Source organism: Periplaneta americana, chromosome 16 (genome assembly GCF_040183065.1).
Source record: "Periplaneta americana isolate PAMFEO1 chromosome 16, P.americana_PAMFEO1_priV1, whole genome shotgun sequence".
In the NCBI taxonomy this organism is placed as follows: domain Eukaryota; kingdom Metazoa; phylum Arthropoda; class Insecta; order Blattodea; family Blattidae; genus Periplaneta; species Periplaneta americana.
The window spans coordinates 171,698,693-171,726,003 of record NC_091132.1 but is presented as its reverse complement, the minus strand read 5'-3'; the positions used below and the strand labels follow the sequence as shown (position 1 = coordinate 171,726,003).

The window sequence follows — 27,311 nt, the reverse complement described above, 5'->3', positions numbered from 1 at the left end:
ATAAAGTGGCCATGTTGTTTACTTGAGATAATCTCACTTGATCGTCTGCAAGTGAGATTACCTGCTGATAAATTGTTTGTAGTTGAGGTTAAGTCATTAATATAAAGTTTCGCTAGAAACAATAATACGTCTGAAATTGATCCGTTTAATATTGCCACATTCTTTGTTATCTTTTTGCGATTTCTCAAACAGAGGAAACTGGAATAAAATGAAGCGAGTAACCTTTCGTGACGGATTAATTCAGGGAGTTGTTTGTGAGTGATCGAACTTTCTTCTAATTATTTGACATTGCAATAATCAGTTCAGTATTTTGTATACTGCCGTTTTATTAATTTGTAACAATTAAATAGACAGACTGCGTACTGTAGGTTGCAAAGGCGTAATTATTATAAAGCGACAATGTGAGAATAATGATTCAAGGGGTTAGGTACAGCTTACAGCAGTAAAATTTTGGAATTTTTCAACTTTTTTTTTTCACTGCATTACTATATCTTGTACAATAATAAAAGTTATAAGTGTAAATCTCTGTCCTTCTGCTACATGAAAAAAAGTACATACATTGTTCAGTCAAAAATTACTTTCCATATCAATATTAAAATTCTTCGGAATATGTATGGTAAGACTTTCCTATGTTAAATTTCAACGTACCTTGTTTACATGTTTCGACCTATTTATGGGTCACCTTCAGAACTGGTCGTCGTTGGTCTTGGCGCCACCTTTTCTGTTTCCTGTGAGGGTGTGTTCCTGTGGTGTAGTGTGGAGTCAAAGAGTGTGTGTGTTTTGAAGTTGAGTTGCGTGTTGAGAATTTCGTTGGGGTGTGTTTTTGTGTGTCTATATTTCATATTGTTCTAGTGTGTGTAGTTTCTGGCTTTTTGGTTGGATGTGCAGTATTTCCATGTCTGTGTTGATGTCTCTGTAGGTGTGGTTGGCATTTGTGATGTGTTCTGCATATGTGGAGGTGTTTTGTAATTTTGTTATGGCTGTGATGTGTTCTTTGTAACGTGTTTGAAACTATCTGCCTGTCTGTCATATGTAGAAGTTGTTGCAGGTGTTACATTTGAGTTTGTATACGCCTGTGTGGTTGTATTTGTTTGTTTGTGTTGTTTGTGTGTTGAGATGTTTTTGTAGAGTGTTATTTGTTCTGTATCTGATGTTGTAATTTAATTTCTTGAATGAGGTTGAAATTTTGTGTGTGTTTTTGTTTTCGTATGTTAGTGCGATGTATTTTTTTGTGTTCTTTTGTTTGTGTTGTATTCTTATGTTTTTTTATTATGTTTTGTCATACTTATTATTTTGTCTATTATGTTAGGAACACACCCTCACAGAAAACAGAACAAGTGGCGCCAAGACCAACAACGGCCAGTTCTGAAGATGACCCATAAATAGGTCGAAATATGTAAATAAGGTACGTTGAAATTTAACACAGTAAAGTCTTGCCATACATATTCCGAAGTGATACAGTGTTTAGCGTTGTGTAATGAAGATGTATTAAAATTTTACACTTACAATTTCTAGAACAGTCCCTTGTGATAATTTCGATGCCAGAAATTTTAGTCAACCGTAAAAATTTTGACAGAAATTGTCAGACATACTACTGCATCACATTACGATTGGGGTGGGGGTCATATACAGACACCCAAATTTTTTTTTTTTAATTTTGACCCTATGTAAATGTAGCTTTTAAGGCATAAATATTACTCAGAAAATATTGTTTAATTATATTTATAAGGAAATAACTTCAAATTTCACTATCGTCCCCCTAAATTGATTTCCTGGAAAATCTGACTGATAGCAGAGTAATAACTTGATAAGATAGTATACCGTTGCGTACGTGATACATATACGGTTCCATCGTATCACTCCACTGTCAGTCAAGGTGATGAAATCGTCTAAAATGGAACGACAGAGGATAGGAAGCAGTCTGGTGGTAAGTGCTGATAAAAGAGTTTTATTTTAATTCTAACAATCTCTAATATACTTTTCTAAATTATGAAAGCATTTAAGAGTGCCCTATTTTGGACAACTACTAAATATACATAGGCCAAATAGAAATGATCGGGACGAAATTGAAATAGAAACTGCTGAGCGATTTATACCCGAACCCACACTTTCTGAAGTCGAAATTGCGATAGAAAATCTGAAAAATTATAAGTCTCCAGGTATCGATCAAATTCCAGCAGAATTAATACGACAGGTTGGAAGCGCAATATCTAACGAAATTTATAAGCTTGTACTTGCTATTTGGGAAAAGGAAATTGTACCAGAACAATGGAAGGAGTCCATAATCTACCTATCTTTAAGAAGGGGGACAAGACTAACTGTAGTAACTTTCGAGGAATATCACTTTTGTTGACGTCGTACAAAATTTTGTCCAATATTCTTTTGAGAAGATTAACTCCATTTATAGATGAAATTATTGGGGATCATCAGTGTGGTTTTAGGCGTAATAGATCAACTATTGACCAGATATTTTGTATTCGACAGATAATGGAGAAAAAATGGGAGTATAAGGGTACAGTGCATCAGTTATTCATAGGTTTCAAAAAGGCATATGACTCGGTTAAGAGAGAAGTTTTATATGATATTCTTGTTGAATTTGGTATTCCCAAGAAGCTAGTTCGATTAATTAAAATGTGTCTCATTGAAACGTACAGCAGAGTTCGTATAGGTCAGTTTCTGTCAGATGCGTTTCCAATTCACTGTGGGCTAAAGCAAGGAGATGCATTATCACCTTTACTTTTTAACTTTGCTCTAGAGTATGCCATTAGGAAAGTCCAGGATAACAGAGAAGGTTTGGAATTAAACGGGTTACATCAGCTGCTTGAAGAGGTGGAGAAGTTCAAATATCTGGGAGCAATAGTAACAAATATAAATGATACTCGGGAGGAAATTAAACACAGAATAAATATGGGAAATGCGTGTTATTATTCGGTTGAGAAACTTTTATCATCCAGTCTGCTGTCGAAAAATCTGAAAGTTAGAATTTATGAAACAGTTATTTTACCGGTTGTTCTGTATGGTTGTGAAACTTGGACTGTCACTTTGAGAGAGGAACAGAGACTACGGGTGTTTGAGAATAAGATTCATAGGAAAATATTTGGGGCTAAGAGGGATGAAGTTACAGGAGAATGGAGAAAGTTACACAACGCAGAACTGCACGCATTGTATTCTTCACCTGACATAATTAGGAACATTAAATCCAGACGTTTGAGATGGGCAGGGCATGTAGCACGTATGGGTCAATCCAGAAATGCATATAGAGTGTTAATTAGGAGGCCGGAGGGAAAAAGACCTTTAGGGAGGCTGAGACGTAGATGGGAAGATAATATTAAAATGGATTTGTGGGAGGTGGGATATGATGATAAAGAATGGATTAATCTTGCTCAGGATAGGGACCAATGGCGGGCTTATGTGAAGGTGGCAATGAACCTCCGGGTTCCTTAAAATCCAGTAAGTAAGTATTAAAGTAAAAAATACTCGTAATAATACAAAACAAAACCAATGCTTGCCTTTCAGAAATCAGTTTTCTTTTAACAATGAATAAGTTTGAATATATAGCGTGAGCATAAATGACTTCCCTGATTACGAAAATTATTTGTGGACAAACGATTCAACGTAGACAATTTTTAAATATACGAGTGTATGGATAAACTCTACAAGTTTTTAAACAAATCTTACAGGTGCTCGATATGGGCTCCCCTTGTGCCCTGAAGCCGGTAGTTCAATTCGTCCCACACACGACTAAGTGTATCCATACCGATTACAGTGATGGCGTTGATGATGCGAGAGCGTAGCTCTGGCAGATTTTCAGGTAATGGAGGTACAAAAACAGTGTCTTTAACATACCCTCACAGATAGACGTCACACGATATGAAGTCAGGGGAACGTGGAGGCCAGGACAAGAGCTGCATGTTGTCTCTCCCCGTGCGACCAATCCATCTGTTTGGCATTCAGTAGTTCAGGAATGCCCGGACTTCGTTGTGGAAGTGAAGTGGAGAGACGACATGCAGCTCTTGTCCTGGCCTCCACGTTCCCCTGACTTAACACCGTGTGATTTCTACCTGTGGGGGTATGTTAAAGACTCTGTTTTTGTACCTCCATTACCTGAAAATCTGCCAGAGCTACGCTCTCGCATCATCAACGCCATCACTGTAATCGATATGGATACACTTAGCCGTGTGTGGGACGAATTGAACTACCGGCTTCATGTCTGCAGGACACAAGGGGAGCTAATATCGAGCACCTATAAGATTTGTTTAAAAACTTGGAGAGTTTATCCATACACTCGTATATTTAAAAATATTCAACGTTGAGTCGTTTGTCCACAAATAATTTTCGTAATCAGGGAAGTCATTTATACTCACGCTGTATTTCTTTGCATCAAGTCTGATCTGATGTGCATCGTCAGATCGACTTTGATGACATCATCAATGCTTTCTCTGTGAAGAAAGTGAGAAGGAAATCTTTATAATTCACAAGTAAGATGCATGTATTTTGATTCTTGTAATTTATTGTTTTCTGAATTGTAACATTTCATTTAAAATTAATTTAAACTAAACATGACCCTATAACAGCTGCTCATAAACTATTTGTGGGAGTTTCGGGGGGCGACAAATTTTAGCACTGCCTAGGGGCGGCACTATGCCTGTCTGTTCCTATGACAGATATCATTCAGTGAGATGTACTGCCTGGCGTCAGAAATATACAGGGTGGTGCACGTTAGGCTGACACATTGAAAACTTCTATAGAAATTTTATTTCTTCCAATAACATAATAAATGTTATGCACGTACATTCATTACGCTTTGGAAATATTTATTCATGAGAGTACGTTTTGGATATGTCTACCATTTTGATAACAGAAGCTATTGAAACCGCGCACGGACATTTGAGACTATTCGGCGACACAAGTCTTCATCAGTTTCGTTGCACAACTGAACAATTGAAGGGTTCAGAGCCATAGTGGGCCAAGCGCCATTGCTTAAAAAAGGAGAAAGCTGCTGATCCGGGGTTGTGCTCGGGCGTGGGTTCGAGTCCCTATTGCGCTGATTACCTGGTTGTGTTATTTCCGAGGTTTTCTAGAACCGTAAGGAGAATGTCAGGTAATCTATTTCGAATCCTCGGTTTCATCACGCTTAATACCATCTATCACCAATCCCATCGACGCTAGTTGATACATTGTCGTTAAATAACGAAGTAAAAAGTATTTATGATAAATAATTTGATGTGAGCTACGCACTACAATCGAGGTTCAGTGCTGTGATGCAAGCTGGAAGACTGCAGGTTCGACTCCAGTTGTGGAGTTTCACCATTAATCTAATTCTAATCCATCTGGTGACACCAGAGTTATTTCCTTGAAGGTATATGAGACGAGCACATAGGACAGAGTTCCTACTGCTACTAATACTTTCGCATATACAAAGAAACACTGTGCACTTCTATTTTTGCGTACCAATACTCTTGGAATTAGAAATTAACGCCAAAAACGCACCTGTTTAGCGGTTACTAGCCCGACATAACAAACCAAATGGTTGCATACAGAGAGCAAGCCCGCACGCTCCATAAGCCAACTTCAGAGTTGTGGACGCCCTTTTGTGTTTAAGGCATGCTAGGACCCACCACTTTAAATTTTAGTACCTGCGTAGAATTAGAAGTTGAGACGTAGGCAGCAATATTAACAACAATTAAATTGAGCATACACTATATACCTGAATCTAGATGTCATGGAAAAAATCACACCTTTTCTTGTTTGGGACAATTCTTTCCACATCCAGTTCAATATTTGCTAATTTTAGCCTTAAATCAGGTTCAACATCGAGCCAATTTGTATGTTTGTTTTTCAGGAAACAAAATATTGAAAATGTTTGTTCACAGAGATACAGTATGTGCTACAAAATGGAACTAGGTGTTTCAATGTATTTTCACCTATTTTATTAAACTCGGAAAATACCTTGACCTCAAGTGATCAAGTGTACATTCTTTGAAAAATGTTTTAAGTGAACCATTACAAGGAACATCAACAAGTTCATGTTGCTCGTCCTTAGACAAAGTGTTTAATTGCATTGCACCGTACTCGAAAAGATTTCTTATCCATGAGTTTTCAGAATGGATGGAAGCTAGTCGCTAAATCATTCAGATGACATGTTTCCATGCTTCCACTAACATTGCAACTATTTTTTTAACGTTACGACAATACTATAGATAAATACACAACAACCTGAGCGTTAACACTGCTCATCATTGTAACCTAAATGCATTGTTCTGATGTTACTATGGAAACAATTTTCGAAATGAAATAGACCAACTACACGTTTCCAATATTCGTTGCATAGATGTGTTCTTCATAGGAGTATATTTATTTCGCTGTTGCAATTTAAGTATTAATAAATTATGAAGACTAATAATTAAGTAAACATAAATAAAAGCAATATCAAATAGACCTATATAACCCAGCGCTTGCAAACACAATCCAGCAAATTACCAACACGCACTGAAAAGAACAGACCGATGCTAGTTGTAGGCCTATTTCTCTTACAGCTATATTGCTATGTATAGAAGAGTGAGAAAATAATCTTTGTCATTACTTTACATTGTATTATATTTCTACCTGATAGTTTGTTCTTAGTACGAACAACAACTTCAACAGCAAATTTGTTTTTAGACTTCGCGCCCTGATTAGATTCACCTACCCGGAAATATTTGAATCGCTTGTGTAGATGTTGGCTGGGCATAAATTTCATAAGTATGCGTAGGTGGAGACGGGTTACGGTTCGATTCACGGTGATCGCTCTCTAAAGAGAAATAGATTCTTAACACTCTGAATACAAGCCACTTTCTTGCGCACAACGAACTCAGGAATAAGTTACGCGTGTTCCTGATAAATTTTGTGATTTACTCAATTCGTTTCAACAACTTGATCCATTCCGAATTTAATGTTTTTAGTATTAACCAAATATATAAATATTCTTAAATGAAATGTGTGTGATGAAAGCCTAATTAATTTTGTAGCTCAAACCCATGAAATAAAATTGTTACTTTAATTGAACCTTAAATCTACACATCGAATGGTTTACTACAGGGACATCATTTTATTTTTACTTCAAATTTTATTGCACCTGAGTTTTCGAATATACTTCACTCCCACCACTTCTACTAATGAAGTTCAACCGTCCTCCACACAGATCCAAGACCGCCTTAAATAATTAATTATATATTATATAATATCTTATATTAATTAAACAAACCGATATTTACCATTTATATTGTTATGGTTTTTTATTGATCCTGTATAAATAATATTGAAATTATTTATATTCTGTTAACGTTCTTAAGCGACATAAATAACATAAATTTAATATTGGGTTTGGAACAATACAGTTGCATAATGCTGGTGTTAGTTTTTTTTCTTTTTATATTATTATATTACACTATCTTCAAACACAATAAAATGAAAAGCAGTGACGAGGAATTGAAACTGAGACGTTTACATCTAAATTCCGACGTTTTTCCGACTGAACTAAAGTAAAGAAAGATTTGCGGAAAAAGTGGCCCAATCACCCTCCAAGATTTTCTGACGATTTGTACAAGTTCGTCCAGGATGCGGGGGGCAAAGGCTAATTTGGGTTTCCCGGTTCTGATCAGGTCAAAAATCCTGATAGAACTAACATTTAACTCTTGCGGTGAATTTCGGTGAAGTCCGGAGGGCCCAATTAGTCAAATCCACTCTCTCACCGCCACGCTTGGGCCCCTGTGATCTGTTAAGATTCGAAAGAGACAGTGGTGTGCGGAAAGCAACGGGAAGTTAGCGCATTTATTCTTCCCAAGTAAAATCGCAAAGATGAGCAAAGGAAGCTTTTAACAGAAAAAGGAGCAACTTCCGGGGACTTTTGGATAAAGAACTAAGGAATAGACTAGTGAAGTGTTTTGTGTGGAGTGTGGCAGTGTATGAGGAATAAACGTGGACATTACGATGATATGAAGAGAAACGAATAGAAGCATTTGAAATGTGGATGTGGAGAAAAATGGAACGTGTGTAGTGAACAGACAGAATAAGACATGCAGTTGTGTTGGAAAAAGTTGATGAAGAAAGAATGATGGTGAAACTGATTGGAAAGAGAAAAAGGAATTGGTTGGGTCACTGGTTGAGAAGAAACTGCCTACTGAGGGGTGCACTGGAAGGAATGGTGAACGGGAGAAGAGTTCGAGCAGAAGAAATCAAATAATAGACGACATTAAGATATGTGGATTATGTGCGGAGACTAAGAGGAAGGCAGAAAATAGAAAAGATTGGAAAATGCTGGGTTTGCATTGAAAGACCTGCCCATGGGCAGAACTCTTATGTATGTCCCTTGATGGAAGAATACTGGCGAGGCGGTGCGCAGCTATCGTCCCCTCTCACCCAAAGAGATGACGTCACGCTGGGACCAATATCCAGCCTTGCCTTCAGTAAAGCATTACACTGAGGCGGTTCTGATCTTGATTATGTTACTCGAAGGCATCGTTGATGAAAATAAATAATTGTTACGGGACATTATAATTATGAACAATGATAATATGCTGACGATACAGCAAGAAATCTGTGCACTTACTTACCTACAAATGGCTTTTAAGGAACCCGGAGGTTCATTGCCGCCCTCACATAAGCCCGCCATTGGTCCCTATCCTGAGCAAAATTAATCCAGTCTCTATCATCATATCCCACCTCCCTCAAATCCATTTTTAATATTATCCTCCCATCTACGTCTCGGTCTCCCCAAAGGTCTTTTTCCCTCCGGTCTCCCAACTAACACTCTATATGCATTTCTGGATTCGCCCATACGTGCTACATGCCCTGCCCATCTCAAACGTCTGGATTTAATGTTCCTAATTATGTCAGATGAAGAATACAATGCGTGCAGTTCTGCGTTGTGTAACTTTCTCCATTCTCCTGTAACTTCATCCCTCTTAGCCCCAAATATTTTCCTAAGCACCTTATTCTCAAACACCCTTAACCTATGGTTCTCTCTCAGAGTGAGAGTCCAATTTTCACAACCATACAGAACAACCGGTAATATAACTGTTTTATAAATTCTAACTTTCTGATTCTTTGACAGCAGACTAGATGATAAAAGCTTCTCAACCGAATAATAACACGCATTTCCCATATTTATTCTGCGTTTAATTTCCTCCCGAGTGTCATTTATTTTTGTTACTTTTGCTCCAAGATATTTGAATTTTTCCACCCCTTCGAAGGATAAATCTCCAATTTGTATATTTCCATTTCGTACAATATTCTGGTACCACAAGACATAATCATATACTTTGTCTTTTCGGGAAATTACTTCTAAACCGATCGCTTTACTTGCTTCAAGTAAAATTTCCGTGTTTTCCCTAATCGTTTGTGGATTTTCTCCTAACATATTCACGTCATACGCAAAGACAAGAAGCTGATGTAACCCGTTCAATTCCAAACCCTGCCTGTAATCCTGAACTTTCCTAATGGCATATTCTAAAGCGAAGTTAGCCCGCAGTAAATTGGAAAAGTATCAGATAGAAACTGACCTATACGGACTGTGTGCACTGAAGGTGAAAATAAATTAATGGACAAGCACAACAAAATAACATTAATAATAATAATAATAATAATAATCATTATTATTAATTTCACATCCATAATATGCAATATATTTGTAAATGCATACATTCAAATGTTTCTACTGCCGTGAGAAAGACTTTAACAAGTGTATTACTTTTATGAAGTTATTGTAATGTCAGAACAAACACCCTTGTTTTAAAAATCGTAATTTAGCGTCTTATAAATTGAACTTGTCCGCCCTTCGACAGTGATCCTCGAGCTCGCTAGTCGCTACGTCATTGTCCTTCGGAAATCCGTAGTATCTTATGTTGGTTCATTTCGTTTTCTTCGAGTGGCTGTTGTAGCCATACATAACACAGCCCGGCATTCTATTGCATATTTCTTTCGCGTAGATTAAAACAAAAATCGCGCAATCTTTTTCACCATAACTAAGTTTAAAGCGACGGCTGTGCTCGATTGCCAGGTCTGACCTCCCTGTGTAACGTCACATTTGCAGCCATAATGTCATAATAAATAATGATAATGTCATGACATAACACATTCTTGAACCTGATGTTAATTACTAAAATAATTATAAAAAGAGAAAGGAGCAATTAAGTATGTTTTGTATCTCTGTCTTAAAAACAATACAAAAAAGAACATAAAAAGCACTTGGTTGTATTCGAACGCAGGACCTCACGGATAAGAGGCAGGAACGCTACCATTACGCTATTAAGTAACACAAAGAATACTTGAATTATAACTGTAGATATCAGGTAACGTGGTACAACAACATGTAACATCGCCTGTCTCCGAATTGTAGCGAAGATACCCGAAGGGAACTTTGCTTCTGGAGAGCGGCCACTTTTTCTTTTGACAACTGTACATACCTGTAGTGCAAATAATGGCCCATGTCTATATTATTCGATAATAAAACTTCAGCTAGAATTGCCGTCGTGTAGCAATGAAATTTTCGATTCCAGATTCAAATAGTCATAGGACAGAGTTCCCTAGTTTAAATTATGTATCATGTATTTTAAAACAAGTTTGTTTGTTCTCTAAGTACATTATATCATTTCTGTCAATTTTATATTGTCGTTAAAATATCTATATGATTTGCTGCTAATGACGTTAATAATAATAATAATAATAATAATAATAATAACAATAGTAATAATAATAGTAATAATAATAATAATAATAATAATAATAATAATAATAATAAAGGTAAAGGTATCCCCCTAACATGCCATGATGGCAATTCCGGAGCATGGAGGTAGAGCCCCATGCTTTCCATGACCTCGGCACTAGAATGAGGTGGTGTGGTCGGCACAACGCTCTGACCGCCTTTTACCCCCGGGAAAGACCCGGTACTCAATTTTATAGGAAGCTGAGTGAACCTCGGGGCCGTTCTGAAAGTTTGGCAACGAGAAAAAATCCTGTCACCACCTGGCATCGAACCTCGGACCTTTCAGTCCGTAGCTAGCTGCTCTACCAACTGAGCTAATAATAATAATAATAATAATAATATAATAATCCATCTTCATTCTCAACATAATCTTTTCTTCATTCTGAATTTATTATATAAGTTATCTCAAATTATAACATATATCATTCTTATCAACTTTATAATAATCATCTTTATGTATCCTACTTGTTAAATATCTTATTTTGGTGTTTAAATGTTAGTCTACAAAGTATGTATATTGTGACTTTCCTATGTTTTTGTCTCTCTATTCCGCGCTAGAATTTGATCCTGGTATTACAATTTTTAATTTCATTTTATAAACAACAGAGAGATTTGTGTATGCGAATTATGTAAAATTAGTTTTTAATACCGGTATAATTTGAAAATACATACATACAAAATTATTGACGTTGTAGCATGTCTTTGCTGTGAAAAATAACACCAGGTTTTTAGATTACCTACTTGAGCCGATACTTTGCAATGAATGGCTAAATTGTAGATACTCCAGTCGCAACATTGAATTCACCTTAAGTTTACTTATAGCCAAAATTTTGTTTTGCAATAAAAAACAAAGTAGGAAATGTAGGGTAAATGTGCGTACTGTTTTTGTCAGATGCTTATACTGCCTGCTCATTCAATGATCAAACATGTAACATGACCTATATACTTACTTACGGCTTTTAAGAAACCAGGAGGTTCATTGTGCCCTCAAATAAGCCCGCTATCTGTCCCTCTCCTGTGTGAGATTAATCCAGTCTCTGTTATATTCCACCTCCCTCAAATCCATTTTAATATTAAGTTATCCTTCCATCTACGTTTCGGCATTCCCGAATGTCTTTTTCTCTGCGCCCTCCCACTAACACTCTATATGCATTTCTGGATTCGCCCATACGTGCTACATGACCTTTACTATGCATAAAGCCGACATTAGGGACTATTTTCCAGTCTTTTTGCATCCTTCCTCGAATGGGGATCACTTCAAACTACAGATTTTAATTTCTCAACTTGGAGTTTTAAAGCAAAACAAGCTTGCAATGAATGAGAGGACACTGGATAAAATCTACTGGTCGTTTCTCGTCACAATAGAAATGTGTATTACAATAGTACCAACTAAATATAAATATCTCTAATATTTATATACGGAGTGCTGTGTAAATGAGGACACACAAAGTAGAAGAGGGGATAAGCAAAGTGAAGTAGTCGGTCTGGATGGCGCAGTCGGTCGAGTGCTATTCGCTTTATGACTCTTAATACACACCAAAAAATGATACACTTTGAACAAATTAAATTGTTTAATTAAACTCAATTTGTCAGTCTCATTGTAACTGTATACGCGTTACTACCGCTTGTTATATTGTAGCCTAATGCAATGCAATTCCTCCCATGTGAAGTAGAGGAACATGTAATCTCCTATGTGAATATTAAGCATATATTTTTGTAGTTGTGACACGCTGGCTTATTAAGCGTAGATTATTGTTATCAATTATGCAGTCTGACTGCACAGAGATGGTATTTAAATGTGGAGAATAAATAAATGAACAATATCCCACTAATAAATGTGTTTATTCTTCCTACTGAAAAAATTATATTTTGCACATAGGAGATATTGTAGGAACAACGACGATAATGTTTTTGTTACATTCATCTTAAGCCAGAGCACGGCGGGTACAGGGTGTGAGGGCGATCTCCTCGTGACTGCCATCTGTGCTGCAGGGAAGAGTGTTGCCGTCTGTTGGCAACTGCTACTGAATTCACTGCGATATAGCGACCTTTCCTAGAAACAAAATCGATTTCTTACTAAATAAAAATAAAGAAATGGAGAAGGAAGCTTCTGTTATTTAATCTTAAGCATTTAGTGCGTGAACTTACTGTTATTGAACATTTTCCACCTTGTATGAATTTTTGTAACACCTTTCACAGTTGAGATGCAGCTCTTCCCTTGTTTCATTCCGTATGAACTGAAATAACCCAGAACTCACCACGTGGAGGTGGCTGCATGTCGAGTTCCGCCCTGCCCTTCCCAACCTCCCTACCATTGGGCAGTGCATTAAATTTTTGTGGTTTGCAATTTTTTTATTTTTTTATTTATTTATTTATTTTTTTTTTTAGAAAATTTGGTTTTATTTAACGACGCTCGCAAAAGCAGGGGTTATATCAGCGTCGCCGGTGTGCCGGAATTTTGTCCCGCAGGAGTTCTTTTACATGCCATTAAATCTACTGACATGAGCCTGTCACATTTAAGCACACTTAAATGCCATCGACTTGGCCGGGGATCGAACCCGCAACCTTGGGCGTAGAAGGCCAGCGCTATACCAACTCGCCAACCAGGTCGACAATATATAGGCCTAAATGTTATGTTTTTTATTTAACGACGCTCGCAAAAGGAGGGGATATCAGCGTCGCCGGTGTGCCGGAATTTTGTCCCGCAGGAGTTCTTTTACATGCCAATAAATCTACTGACATGAGCCTGTCGCATTTAAGCACACTTAAATGCCATCGACCTGGCCCGGGATCGAATCCGCAACCTTGGGCAGAGAAGGCCAGCGCTATACCAACTCGCGAACCAGGTCGACTGTATAAAATGTTATGTTTTTTATTTAACGACGCTCGCAACTGCAGAGGTTATATCAGCGTCGCCGGTGTGCCGGAATTTTGTCCCGCAGGAGTTCTTTTACATGCCAGTAAATCTACTGACATGAGCCTGTCGCATTTAAGCACACTTAAATGCCATCGACCTGGCCCGGGATCGAACCCGCAACCTTGGGAAGAGATGGCCAGCGCTATACCAACTCGCCAACCAGGTCGACCAGAATTTGGATCGAGGACCGCAGACGCGGAAGTGTTCCCCTACTTCCGCCCAGACTGTTTTCTAACCGAGTCCAAAAATCTTTCCAAAGCTTCCTCAGCCGGGATAGGTTTCCAAAGTCGAAAGGGTTCAAATGGTCTCTGTACCTCCGACATCATGCCAGAGTCAGAGTCGTCACTGTCATCCTGCCGACTTGACTGGGGAGGACTGTCGTCTGTATTGTGTGGGGGGGTAGTGTCAGTGCCTAGGCCGCCCGCTGTAGAAGGTCCCGCCATCGCTTCCCCCTGAGGGTCCTCAGGAGGAAGGTCAAACGTGACCCTCGGGCGCGGACGGTCGGCCCCCTGGTCTTTCTCAGTACCCCTGAGAATACCATGGGAGGGAGGCGGGGGTAGTGGCGGTACTGGTGTAGGTGGCGAAGATGGCGGTGGGTGTGTGCGGCGTGAGCGGCGTGATCGTCGTCTCACTTGTTGTGGGTGTATTTCAGTGCAGGGGGGCGCATAAAAGTATTTGAATTTTGTACAGTACCGGGGGTATGTTGGGGAAGGCTGAGGCGATGAAGGCGGAGGGACAGGCTCAGGGGGCGTGGAGGCACCCCTCGTGTCCCCTGGACTGCCACTACTCCAGAGGTAGTAGCCCCCCAACCCTATCGCCCCAACGATCCCCACAATTTTGAAGAAATCGGGCTTACCGAACGAAAATCGGGGTCCGCCTTCCGCACCCGCAAGTCCTTCCTTCCGCGGTCCAACCGCATACGCAGGTCTTCCCGCCGTCTGGAAGGCTCCCGTACGAGAGCCCCCAGCAAATGCAGCTGCCCCCGTGAAGGGATAGCCTCCCTTCTTCAGCAAAAGGAACGCAGTTCGCATTCCGAACATACCGAACTATTCTTCCGAGAAAAGCAAACCATAGTGTTTCCATGGAAACGATCCGTCTTGTCGTTTCTGTCGGCCATTGTTGATGACGTCGGCACGACAATACGCAAGCGCACGAGTACGTTGAAATAGCGATACAATAAAAGATGCGAACGTTTTCACATCTTCTATCTTTAAGATATTATTATTCCCTACATTTATATTAGAAAAGAAGATTAGGCCTATTATTTTATATCTTGACGAGTATTAAATACTGACAAATAGAAATTGAATTATATTTATTATAGTTCAGTTTGCTTACTAATACATAAATAGCATACCAAGATGTGTCGCTACTCTTTCTTTACTTCATTCAGTGATACATGTAACAGGACTTCTGTCTTGTGTAAGCATTTCATGTTCTAACGCGTTATTTTGTTTATTTATTTACTTGTGTCTTTATTAATTATTTAACAACTTATTTTATTTACTTATTTATTTCTTCGTTTTAATTATTTACTTATTTATTTATTCATTGATTCACTAATTTATCTATTTAATTATTCATTTATTCACTCCTTCATTTACTTTTTGATTTATTTAATCTGGCGGAGTAGCCATCAGGCCTTCTCTACCACTACATTTCAAGAATACAAATAGATACATACAAGAAACAAATGCAGGAAGAAGAGGCAAATAAAAAATTGAAATAAAATTACAGATACTTATACAAAAAACACAAGTGCAAGAAGAATGAGAGAAATATCACAATCTTCACAAAACGTACTAATGCAGTATATATTAGTGATTAAGAAAAATGATTAAATATCTAGAAGTAGTCTACGTAGCTGACTGTGCAAATGTAAAGCGGAACAAAACGGTTACAATTTGCAGGAAGTTAGAGTACTCAGTTCACTGCATTGCCCTCTACACCGTGGGGTGACGGACGGCGTAATGAACGGATCGTGGTTCGAATCCTGGTTGGGCTTTTTCCGGGGGTTTCCCTCAGCCATAAGAAGCAGAATTCAGTGTAGGACCTCGAACTCCTTTGGCCAAATTGTTGGGTCTCGCCTGCTATATCAATAAAGATATGCCGTTGATTTTCAAGTTCATTGTAAACAGCTGTTTTGCGATCCCGTAAATGATTCAGTTTCGTTGAAGATTCGGAATGTCTGCTACAGTATAATTTGTACGTGCATACACTCACCTTGTTGGTTTTCAAGGTTTATTTATTAATATTATTTATTTTGTAATAAATTAGATATAAACACGCTTGTTTTCACTTCGTACTTACAGGATTTAAAGTTTACTGAGTTTACGCTAATTGGCACATATTTAATGGGTAATGAATGATGTGTTTTGTTACGTATTATATTGAAGGTATGTTTCTGCATTTTTCATAGATTTACTGTATGAACAACAAAGCTATAATCTGAGGCGTTGGTGAAAATGTGTTACATTGTTATTTCAAAAGTCTTGTATATCCTTAAATATCAGTCCTGTCAAAATTTTGAATAGAATAAAACTTATCGGAAATCAATTTTGAAGAAAGTTTTGTTATGTAACATTTTTCACGAGAATCAATAATAAGAGATATATTTCGATTTATTTAATTCAGGCCCACTTATAACCCCCCTTTTAAATCAAGTGTTTTGAATGCTATATAGCCTAAAATCTAAGCTACAACGAACTTAATTTATATTTGAATTTTCATCGAAATCCGTTCAGCCATTATCACGTGAAAAGGTAACAAACATCCAGACAGACAGACAAACAAAAATTTTAAAAAGCGATTTTCGGTTTCAGGATGATCAATTACACATGTTAGGGCCAATTATTTTTGGTAAAGCGTAAATTACCAGAAAATTAACGGTTACAGATTTATTGTCGGTATAGAATAGATTGCTTATATTAAAACCTCGTCTTCTGCACAGCATTGCAGTTATTGGTGAGAATCTAGTGCCGGGTTGCTGCGACAATATCGCACAAGATGAGCAGCAGCCTGCTGACAAGGAGCTGCACAGATGCGATGTTTGTGGGAAGTGTTTCTCAGGACCAGTGCAGCTCAAAAGGCACGCAAGTGCGCCTTTCATTTGCGATGTCTGTGGAAAACACTTCTCGCTAGTGGAGAATCTAAGAAGACATACGAACGTGCACACGGGCCTGAGACCATTCAGTTGCGTTGTGTGTGGAAAAAAATTTTACGAATCGGGATATCTCAAAGATCATGTAAGGAGACATACAGGCGAGAAGCCATTCAATTGCAGTATTTGCTTAAAAAGGTTCTCTTTTTCGCAAAGTCTGAGAGGACATAAATGCACGGAAGCCGTTGAAAAGCAATGCAGTTGTAATGTGTGTGGAAAATACTATTCGAATTCCGTCCTTTTCGAAAGGCATGTTGCACGCACACACGCCGTCGATAAAACGTTCAATTGTTATGTTTGTGGTAAACTTTATTCTTATTTGGAAAGTCTAATACGCCATGTTCGCTCACACACGGGGGAGAAGCCGTTCGTATGCGATGTTTGTGCGTCACTTAAAAATACATTTGCGCGTACACACAGGCGAGAAGCCATACAAGTGCAATCTCTGTGGTAGAGTTCCGGAAATCTGTCTAATCTCCAAAGGCATGTATGTTTACGTACAAGTGAGAAGGCGATGTCGATGGGAAGTGATAATGTTCCCGAATAGGTTTAAGGTATGTTGCATACCACCATACATTTTTTTTTGTTTTATTGGGTTATTTTACGACGCTGTATCAACATCTAGGTTATTTAGCGTCGGAATGATATGAAGGTGATAATGCCGGTGAAATGAGTCCGGGGTCCAGCACCGAAAGTTACCCATCATTTGCCCGTATTGGGTTGAGGGAAAACCCAGGAAAAAGCCTCAACCTGGTATCTTGCCCCAACAGGGATTCGAACCCGGGCCACCTTGTTTCCCAGCCAAACGCGCTCACCGTTGCTCCACAGGTGTGGACACCACCATACAGAAAACAAGAAATTCAAATGCGGTATTTCGACAATAATATGTATAGCAGACATTGGGTCCCTACTTCACTAATTTACAAATTAGGTCCTTAAGATCCGTAACACACTACAGCGAGAGCTATGAACTGCGTAATGTGTGGACACAGCTTAGCTTACAAGAGACTTTACTACTCAAGCTGAAGAACGTCAGTCCTTGGTACATCCATTACGCTGAATACCGAAGTTGTGTTACGCACTATAAATGAGTGAGTTAGAACTTCTGTGTCACAAAGCAGCGGCAAGAAAACCATCTTTTAATACTAACCAACAGAGGTTAGAAACAACTCGAAACATATTTTCTTGCACCAATCAGGGTCACACGTAGCAGCACATAAATCAAATTATGGGGGAGTGTTGCACCGGTTCATTCAGATAAGCGTTAAATTTGTGGATACGTGTAAATGCTCTGAAATATAAGCGTTTATTGTTTGATGTGTGTTATTATTCTTAGTACAGATGCAGCGAGATACTGGAGGCGGTTGGAGAAGCTCCGCATTAACACTGCTTATCATTGTAACCTATACGCATTGTTCTGATGTTACTATGGGAACAATTTTCGAAATGAAATAGGGCAACTACATGTTTCCAATATTCGTTGCATAGATGTGTTCTTCATAGCAGTATATTCATTTCGCTGTTGCAATTTAAGTATTAATAAAGTAAGAAGACTGATATTTAAGTAAACATAAATAAAAGCGATATCAAATAGACGTATATAACCCACCGCTTGCAAACACAATCCAGCAAATTACCAACACGCTCTGAAAAAAAACAGACCGATGTTAGTTGTAGGCCTATTTCTCTTACAGCTATATTGCTATGTATAGAAGAGTGAGGAAATAATCTTTGTCATTACTTCACATTGTACTATTTTTCTACCTGATAGTTTCTTCTTAGTGCGAACAACAATTTCAACAGCAAATTTGTTTTTAGACTTCGCGTCCTGATTAGATTCACCTACCCGGAAATATGTGAATCGCTTATGTAGATGTTGGTTGGGCATAAATTTCATAAGCATGCGTAGATGGAGACGGGTTACGGTTTGATCCACAGCGATCTGCTCTCTAAAGAGAAATAGATTCTTAACACTCTGAATACAAGCCACTTTCTTGCGCACAACGAACTCAGGAATAAGTTACGCGTGATCCTGATAAATTTTGTGATTTACTCAATTCGTTTCAACAAACTTGATGCATTCCGAATTTAATGTTTTTAGTATTAACCAAATATATAAATGTTCTTAAATGAAATGTCTGTGATGAAAACCTAATTAATTTTGTAGCTCAAACCCATGAAATAAAATTGTTATTTTAATTGAACCTTAAATCTACACATCGAATGGTTTACTACAGGGACATCATTTTATTGTTACTTCAATTTTTATTGCACCTGAGTTTTCGAATATACTTCACTCCCACCCCTTCTACTAATGAAGTTCAACCGTCCTCCACACAGATCCAAGACCGCCTTAAATAATTTATTGTATATTATATAATATCTTATATTAATTAAACAAACCGATATTTACCATTTATATTGTTATCATTCTTTAGTGATCCTGTATAAATAATATTGAATTTATTTATATTCTATTATCGTTGTTAGCCATATAAATAATATTCAAGTCGTCATTTATATTCTGTTATCGTTCTTAAGCGACATAAATAATATAAATTTAATATTAGGTTTGGAACAATACAGTTGCATAATACTGGTGTTAGTTTTTTTCTTTTTATATTATTATATTATACTATCTTCAAACACAATAACATGAAAAGGAGTGACGAGGAATTGAAACTGAGACCTTTACATCTAAATTCCGACGTTTTTTGCGACTGAACTACGAGGGCACAAGTAAACAAACATTTGCGGAAAAAGTGGCCCAATCCCCCTCCAAGATTTTCAGACGATTTGTACAAGTTCGTCCAGGATGCGGGGGGCAAAGGCTAATTGGGATTTCCCGGTTCTGATCAGGTCAAAAATCCAGATAGAACTAATATTTAATCCTTGCGGTGAATTTCGGTGAAGTCCGGAGGGCCCAATTAGTCAAATCCACTCTCTCACCGCCACGCTTGGGCCCCTGGGATCTATTAAGATTCGAAAGAGACAGTGGTGTGCGGAAAGCAATGGGAAGTTAGCGCATTTATTCTTCCCAAGTAAAATCGCAAAGATGAGCAAAGGAAGCTTTTAACAGAAAAAGGAGCAACTTCCGGGGACCTCTGGAAAAAGAACTAAGGAATAGACTAGTGAAGTGTTTTGTGTGGAGTGTGGCACTGTATGAGGAAAAAACGTGGACATTACGATGAAAAGAAGAGAAACGAATAGAAGCATTTGAAATGTGATTTGGAGAAAAATGGAACATGTGAAGTGAACAGACAGAATACCTTGTATATGTCACGAAGCAGATTTTTGTTGCGAATAATATCTATTTTTCTTTTCATTTGCAGCCATAATGTCATAATAAATAATGATAAAGTAATGACATAATACATTCATGAACCTGATGTTAATTACTAAAATAATCATAAAACAGAAAGGAGCAATTAAGTATGTTTTGTATCCCTGTCTTAAAAACAATACAAAAAAGGAACATAAAAAGCACTTGGTTGTATTCGAACGCAGGACCTCACGCATAAGAGGCAGGAACGCTACCATTACGCTATTAAGTAACACAAAGTATACTTGAATTATAACTGTAGATATCAGGCAACGTGGTACAGCAACATGTAACATCGCCTGTCTCCGAATTGTAGCGAAGATACCCGAAGGGATCTTTGCTTCTTGAGAGCGGCCACTTTTTCTTTTGACAACTGTACATACCTGTAGTGCAAATAATGGCCCATGTCTATATTATTCGATAATAAAACTTCAGCTAGAATTGCCGTCTTGTAGTAATGAAATTTTCGATTCCAGATTCAAATAGTCATAGGACAGAGTTCCCTAGTTTATATTATGTATCATGTATTTTAAAACAAGTTTATTTGTTCTCTAAGTACATTATATCATTTCTGTCAATTTTATATTTTCGTTAATATATCTATATGATTTTGCTGCTAATGACGCTAATAATAATAATAATAATAATAATAATAATAATAATAATAATAAAGGTAAAGGTATCCCCGTAACATGCCATGAAGGCACTTGGGGGGCATGGAGGTAGAGCCCCATGCTTTCAATGACCTCGGCACTAGAATGAGGGGGTGTGGTCGGCACCACGCTCTGACCGCCTTTTACTCCCGGGAAAGACCCGGTACTCAATTTTATAGGAGGCAGAGTGAACCTCGGGGCCGTTCTGAGAGTTTGGCAACGAGAAAAAATCCTGTCACCACCTGGAATCAGTCCTTTCAGTCCGTACCCAGCTGCTCTACCAACTGAGTTAATGATGATAATAATAATAATAATAATAATAATGATAAATGATAATATAATAATCCATCTTCATTCTCAACATAATCTTTTCTTAATTCTGAAATTATTATATAAGTTATCTCAAATTATAACATATATATATTTTTTTCAACTTTATGTATCCTACTTGTTAAATATCTTATTCTGGTGTTTAAATGTTAGTCTACGAAGTATGTATATTGTGACTTTTCTATGTTTTTGTCTATCTATCCCTCGCTAGAATTTGATCCTGGATACAATTTTTAATTTCATTTTATAAACAACAGAGAGATTTGTGTATGCAAATTATGTAAAATTAGTTTTTAATACCGGTATAATTTGAAAATACATACATAGAAACTTATTCACATTGTAGCATGTCTTTGCTGTGAAAAATAACACCAGGTTTTTAGATTACCTACTTGAGCCGTTACTGTGCAATGAATGGCTAAATTGTAGATACTCCAGTCGCAACATTGAATTCACCTTAAGTTTACTTATAGCCAAAATTTTGTTTTGCAATAAAAAACAAAGTAGGAAATGTAGGGTAAATGTGCGTACTGTCTTTGTCAGATGCTTATACTGCCTGCTCATTCAATGATCAAACATGTAACATGACCTATATACTTACTTACGGCTTTTAAGGAACCCGGAGGTTCATTGTCGCCCTGAAATAAGCCCGCTATGTGTCCCTCTCCTGTGCGAGATTAATCCAGTCTCTGTTATATTCCACCTCCCTCAAATCCATTTTAATATTATCCTTCCATCTACGTTTCGGCATTCCCGAATGTCTTTTTCTCTGCGCCCTCTCACTAACACTCTATATGCATTTCTGGATTCGCCCTTACGTGCTACATGACCTTTACTATGCCTAAAGCCGACATTAGAGACTATTTTCCAGTCTTTCTGCATCCTACCTCGAATGGGGATCACTTCAAACTACAGATTTTAATTTCTCAACTTGGAGTTTGAAAGCGAAACAAGCTTGCATTGAATGAGAGGACACTGGATAAAATCTACTGGTCGTTTCTCGTCACAATAGAAGCGTGTATTAGAATAGTACCAACTAAATATAAATATCTCTAATATTTATATACGGAGAGCTGTGAAAATGAGGACACACAAAGTAGAAGAGGGGATAAGCAAAGTGAAGTAGTCGGTCTGGATGTCGCAGTCGGTCGAGTGCTATTCGCTTTATGCCTCTTAATACACACCAAAAAATATTACACTTTGAACAATTTAAATTGTTTAATTAAACTCAATTTGTCAATCTCATTGTAACTGTATACGCGTTACTACCAGCGAATAGGGATTATAAAGAATGGACACTTCGCGTCGGTACCTTTGATGTAGCCGGACTGATTTCAGTGACCTTCAAGCCAGCTAGAGCGTGAGATTCTGCTATCTCCCTAGAGTTGGCGCTGACATCACACCAGCTAGCAGTCGACACAGCGGAAATATAACACATTCAATTAATACATCTAGTTACATTATGTACTCAAATAAAATAAATTGGATCCATAAAATAATAAATCCTTCATTAACTGTAATGTCTAGACTCTAGAGTTCCTTTATAATGAGAGTTGAGACGTTGACCCCAACAAAATATGTAATGATTTGATAGCACTGAAAATGGAAAAACAAAACTCTTATGAGAAGTAAAACCATATATCTATATTATATTATATACAAATATTAAAGAAATTTGATACATAATTTTATAATGTATTATATTATTTTATAATATAATTTATTATATCTCAAATATAAAAAATTATTATTACAACTAGTTTGTCACTGAGAAATAAGGAAAAGCTGTTAACTTGAATTTATTAGAAGCAAAGCCTTACTGGATTATGCAATAAGGTAGGCGATGTTTGGATCCCGTGTCTCAACTCCAACGAGTTAGAAAGAGAAAGATATAGAGTGGTCATTGCGCCGCCATGTTTGAAGAAAATTGAACGACCGTCGGTAATGAACTTATGCGCCCAAAACAAAGTGGGCGTGGTGATAACTGACATTAGAATCGTCAGCTGTCTTAATTTCGTTTGTATAAATCAGTTAAACTGAAGTGGAAAAACCTAGTATTTCGTCAAATACGTGCTAGGAACTTAATCTAAACTTATGTACGCTAAATTTAAAACACTTGAGCTATTCCTAGAAGGAATGCTTAAAAGAATAACCTAAGCAAAATTGTCATGCAGTATGACAAGAAGTCCTAGCAAATATACTGAAGAAAATGTTAATATTCCTAGGTTCTTTTAAATGCGACCTGCAAGATTGCCTATAAAATGAACGAGTATGATTCGGATGATTTTATTAAATTGTTTTCCCAGTCTCTACACGTTGCATTATTATTTACTATACCATAAGATATAGAATGAAAGTAGGCCCTATCTGTAGTAAACAACCTTTACCTCCAAGCTTGTAGCGTGGGTGAAACATGACAAAACTCTCTTTCAGTTTTTTTTGTTACAGTAAAGTATAATTATTATCGAAGTGTGAACGTGAAGCCAACAGCCGGCTGGTCTGTCTGAGCCTTTCAAGGCCTGTGGCACCACAGATAATTATTAGTGTATAATTGAGCACCCACGTACTATAATGGGGTAAGTAGTTACGAAAATATATATTCATACTTACCCCATTATTGCACGTGGGTGTTCAATTATGTTCTTTCATGTCCTTCCAGTCAAAATACTAACAACAATACGACCTACCCCAGAGTTTTGCGTTATTTTGGATGCGAGTGTCGAAATACAATTTTAATATTTGATTGCTATTACTAGGTTTGAAACGGAATTGTAGCGGTTTTATCCGTATTTAGTTTAACTTTATTACTAGTGAACCATTTATTTGATTAATCGTTTGTCTTCGAAATAGGCCTACTTCTTATAAGCTACAGCTCATCGTCTTCTTGTATAAGCAGGAAGGATAGAAGGAGCAGAAATAAAGGATGCCGGTGTCGAAATACAGTTTTAATATTGTATTGCTATTTGTTTTTCACTGGGTCTGAAACGGAATTGTATTGATTTTATCCGTATCTAGTTTAAGTACATTACCAGTGAACCATTTATTTTGTTTATGCCGGGCGTTGTTACACATTTATGCATGAAAAACATGCTGCTAATTAACAAAACTATGGACTTAACTTCATAAAATTTACATGAAATATGATATATCAGTTGCCTTTTTCCTTTTGACATTGCAGTTATATGCAGCACACACAACAGGCATGTTTTTTCTTCGTTTATTTGTGCTTCTTACCTCCGTTATACAACATTGTAAGCAGACGAATTTTTACAAAGGTGGGCGCTTAGCTCAGATCTGCCGTGTTTCGCGGTGGCACCGCAAAGAGCGCTGTACAGGACAACATGACCACTCTATAGTCTTCTCTTTCTAACTCGTTGCTCAACTCTATACCCAATTATTATCTTAGCCTATGCTCGATTACACTAACCTCTAGCGCTTGAAAGTAGAACTAAACGCTGGCGCACAGAGAAACAAAACACAGGAAAATTCGCTCAGTGTCCATTCTTTATAATCCCTATTCGCTGTTACTACCGCTTGTTATATTGTAGCCTATGCAATGCAGTTCCTCCCATGTGAAGTAGAGGAACATGTAATCTCCTATGTGAATATTAAGCATATATTTTTGAAGTTGTGACACGCTGGCTTATTAAGCGTAGATTATTGTTATCAATTATGTAGTCTGACTGCACAGAGATGGTATTTAAATGTGTAGAATAAATAAATGAACAGTATCCCACTAATAAATGTGTTTATTCTTCCTACTGAAAAAAAATATATTTTGCACATAGGAGATATTGTAGGAACAACGACGATAATGTTTTTGTTACATTCATCTTAAGCCAGAGCACGGCGGGTACAGGGTGTGAGGGCGATCTCCTCGTGACTGCCATCTGTGCTGCAGGGAAGAGTGTTGCCGTCTGTTGGCAACCGCTACTGAATTCAATGCGATATAGCGACCTTTCCTAGAAACAAAATCGATTTCTTACTAAATAAAAATAAAGAAATGGAGAAGGAAGCTTCTGTTCTTATAATCTTAAGCATTTAGTGCGTCAACTTACTGTTATCGAATATCTTCCACCCTGTATGAATTTTGTACCACCTTTCACAGTTGAGATGCAGCTCTTCGCTTGTTTCATTCCGTATGAACTGAAACAACCCAGAACTCACCACGTGGAGGTGGCTGCATGTCGAGTTCCGCCCTGCCCTTCCCAACCTCCCTACCATTGGGCAGTGCATTAAATTTTTGAGGTTTGCAATTTTTTTTATATTTTTTTATATTTTTTATTTATTTATTATTATTTTTTTTTTTTTTAGAAAATTTGGTTTTTATTTAACGACGCTCGCAAAAGCAGGGGTTATATCAGCGTCGCCGGTGTGCCGGAATTTTGTCCCGCAGGAGTTCTTTTACATGCCAGTAAATCTACTGACATGAGCCTGTCGCATTTAAGCACACTTAAATGCCATCGACCTGGCCGGGGATCGAACCCGCAACCTTGGGCGTAGAAGGCCAGCGCTATACCAACTCGCCAACCAGGTCGACTATATATAGGCCTAAATGTTATGTTTTTTATTTAACGACGCTCGCAAAAGGAGGGGATATCAGCGTCGCCGGTGTGCCGGAATTTTGTCCCGCAGGATTTCTTTTACATGCCAGTAAATGTACTGACATGAGCCTGTCGCATTTAAGCACACTGAAATGCCATCGACCTGGCCCGGGATCGAATCCGCAACCTTGGGCAGAGAAGGCCAGCGCTATACCAACTCGCCAACCAGGTCGACTGTATAAAATGTTATGTTTTTTATTTAACGACGCTCGCAACTGCAGAGGTTATATCAGCGTCGCCGGTGTGCCGGAATTTTGTCCCGCAGGAGTTCTTTTACATGCCAGTAAATCTACTGACATGAGCCTGTCGCATTTAAGCACACTTAAATGCCATCGACCTGGCCTGGGATCGAACCCGCAACCTTGGGCAGAGAAGGCCAGCGCTATACCAACTCGCCAACCAGGTAGACCAGAATTTGGATCCAGGACCGCAGCCGCGGAAGTGTTCCCCTACTTCCGTTCAGACGGTTTTCTAGAATACTCGAAAACTTTTTCCAAAGCTTCCTCAGCCGGGATAGGTTTCCAAAGTCGAAAGGGTTCAAATGGTCTCTGTTCCTCCGACATCATGCCAGAGTCAGAGTCGTCACTGTCATCCTGCCGACTTGACTGGGGAGGACTGTCGTCTGTATTGTGTGGGGGGGTAGTGTCAGTGCCTAGGCCGCCCGCTGTAGAAGGTCCCGCCATCGCTTCCCCCTGAGGGTCCTCAGGAGGAAGGTCAAACGTGACCCTCGGGCGCGGACGGTCGGCCCCCTGGTCTTTCTCAGTACCCCTGAGAATACCATGGGGGGGAGGCGGGGGTAGTGGCGGTACTGGTGTAGGTGGTGAAGATGGCGGTGGGTGTGTGCGGCGTGAGCGGCGTGATCGTCGTCTCACTTGTTGTGGGTGTATTTCAGTGCAGGGGGGCGCATAAAAGTATTTGAATTTTGTACAGTACCGGGGGTATGTTGGGGAAGGCTGAGGCGATGAAGGCGGAGGGACAGGCTCAGGGGGCGTGGAGGCACCCCTCGTGTCCCCTGGACTGCCACTACTCCAGAGGTAGTAGCCCCCCAACCCTATCGCCCCAACGATCCCCACAATTTTGACCAAATCGGGCTTACCGAACGAAAAACGGGGCCCGCCTTCCGCTACCGCTGGTCCTTCCTTCCGCGGTCCAACCGCATACGCAGGTCTTCCCGCCGTCTGGAAGGCTCCCGTACGAGAGCCCCCAGCAAATGCAGCTGCCCCCGTGAAGGGATAGCCTCCCTTCTTCAGCAAAAGAAACGCAGATCGCATTCCGGACATACCGAACTATTCTTCCGAGAAAAGCAAACCACAGTGTTTCCATGGAAACGATCCGTCTTGTCGTTTCTGTCGGCCATTGTTGATGACGTTGGCACGACAATACCCAGGCGCGTGAGTACGTGAGGACTTCTGTCTTGTTTAAGCATTTCATGTTCTAGCGCGTTATTTTGTTTATTTATTTACTTATTTATGTGTTTATTAATTATTTAACAACTTATTTTTATTTACTTAGTTATTTCTTCGTTTTAATTATTTACTTATTTATTTATTCATTTATTCACTAATTTATCTATTTAATTATTCA

General features: G+C 38.5%; 1 protein-coding gene across 1 annotated transcript in view; it reads left to right on the top strand.

Moving 5' to 3' along the window:
• The first annotated feature begins 1,865 nt into the window (after window positions 1–1,865).
• Window positions 1,866–27,311, top strand: part of LOC138691910 (uncharacterized) — a 123,406-nt gene continuing 97,960 nt past the window's right edge. The window contains exon 1 of the mRNA XM_069814521.1: window positions 1,866–1,927. The gene's annotated coding sequence lies outside the window, so the exon portion shown is untranslated. The remainder of the gene's footprint in view (window positions 1,928–27,311) is intronic.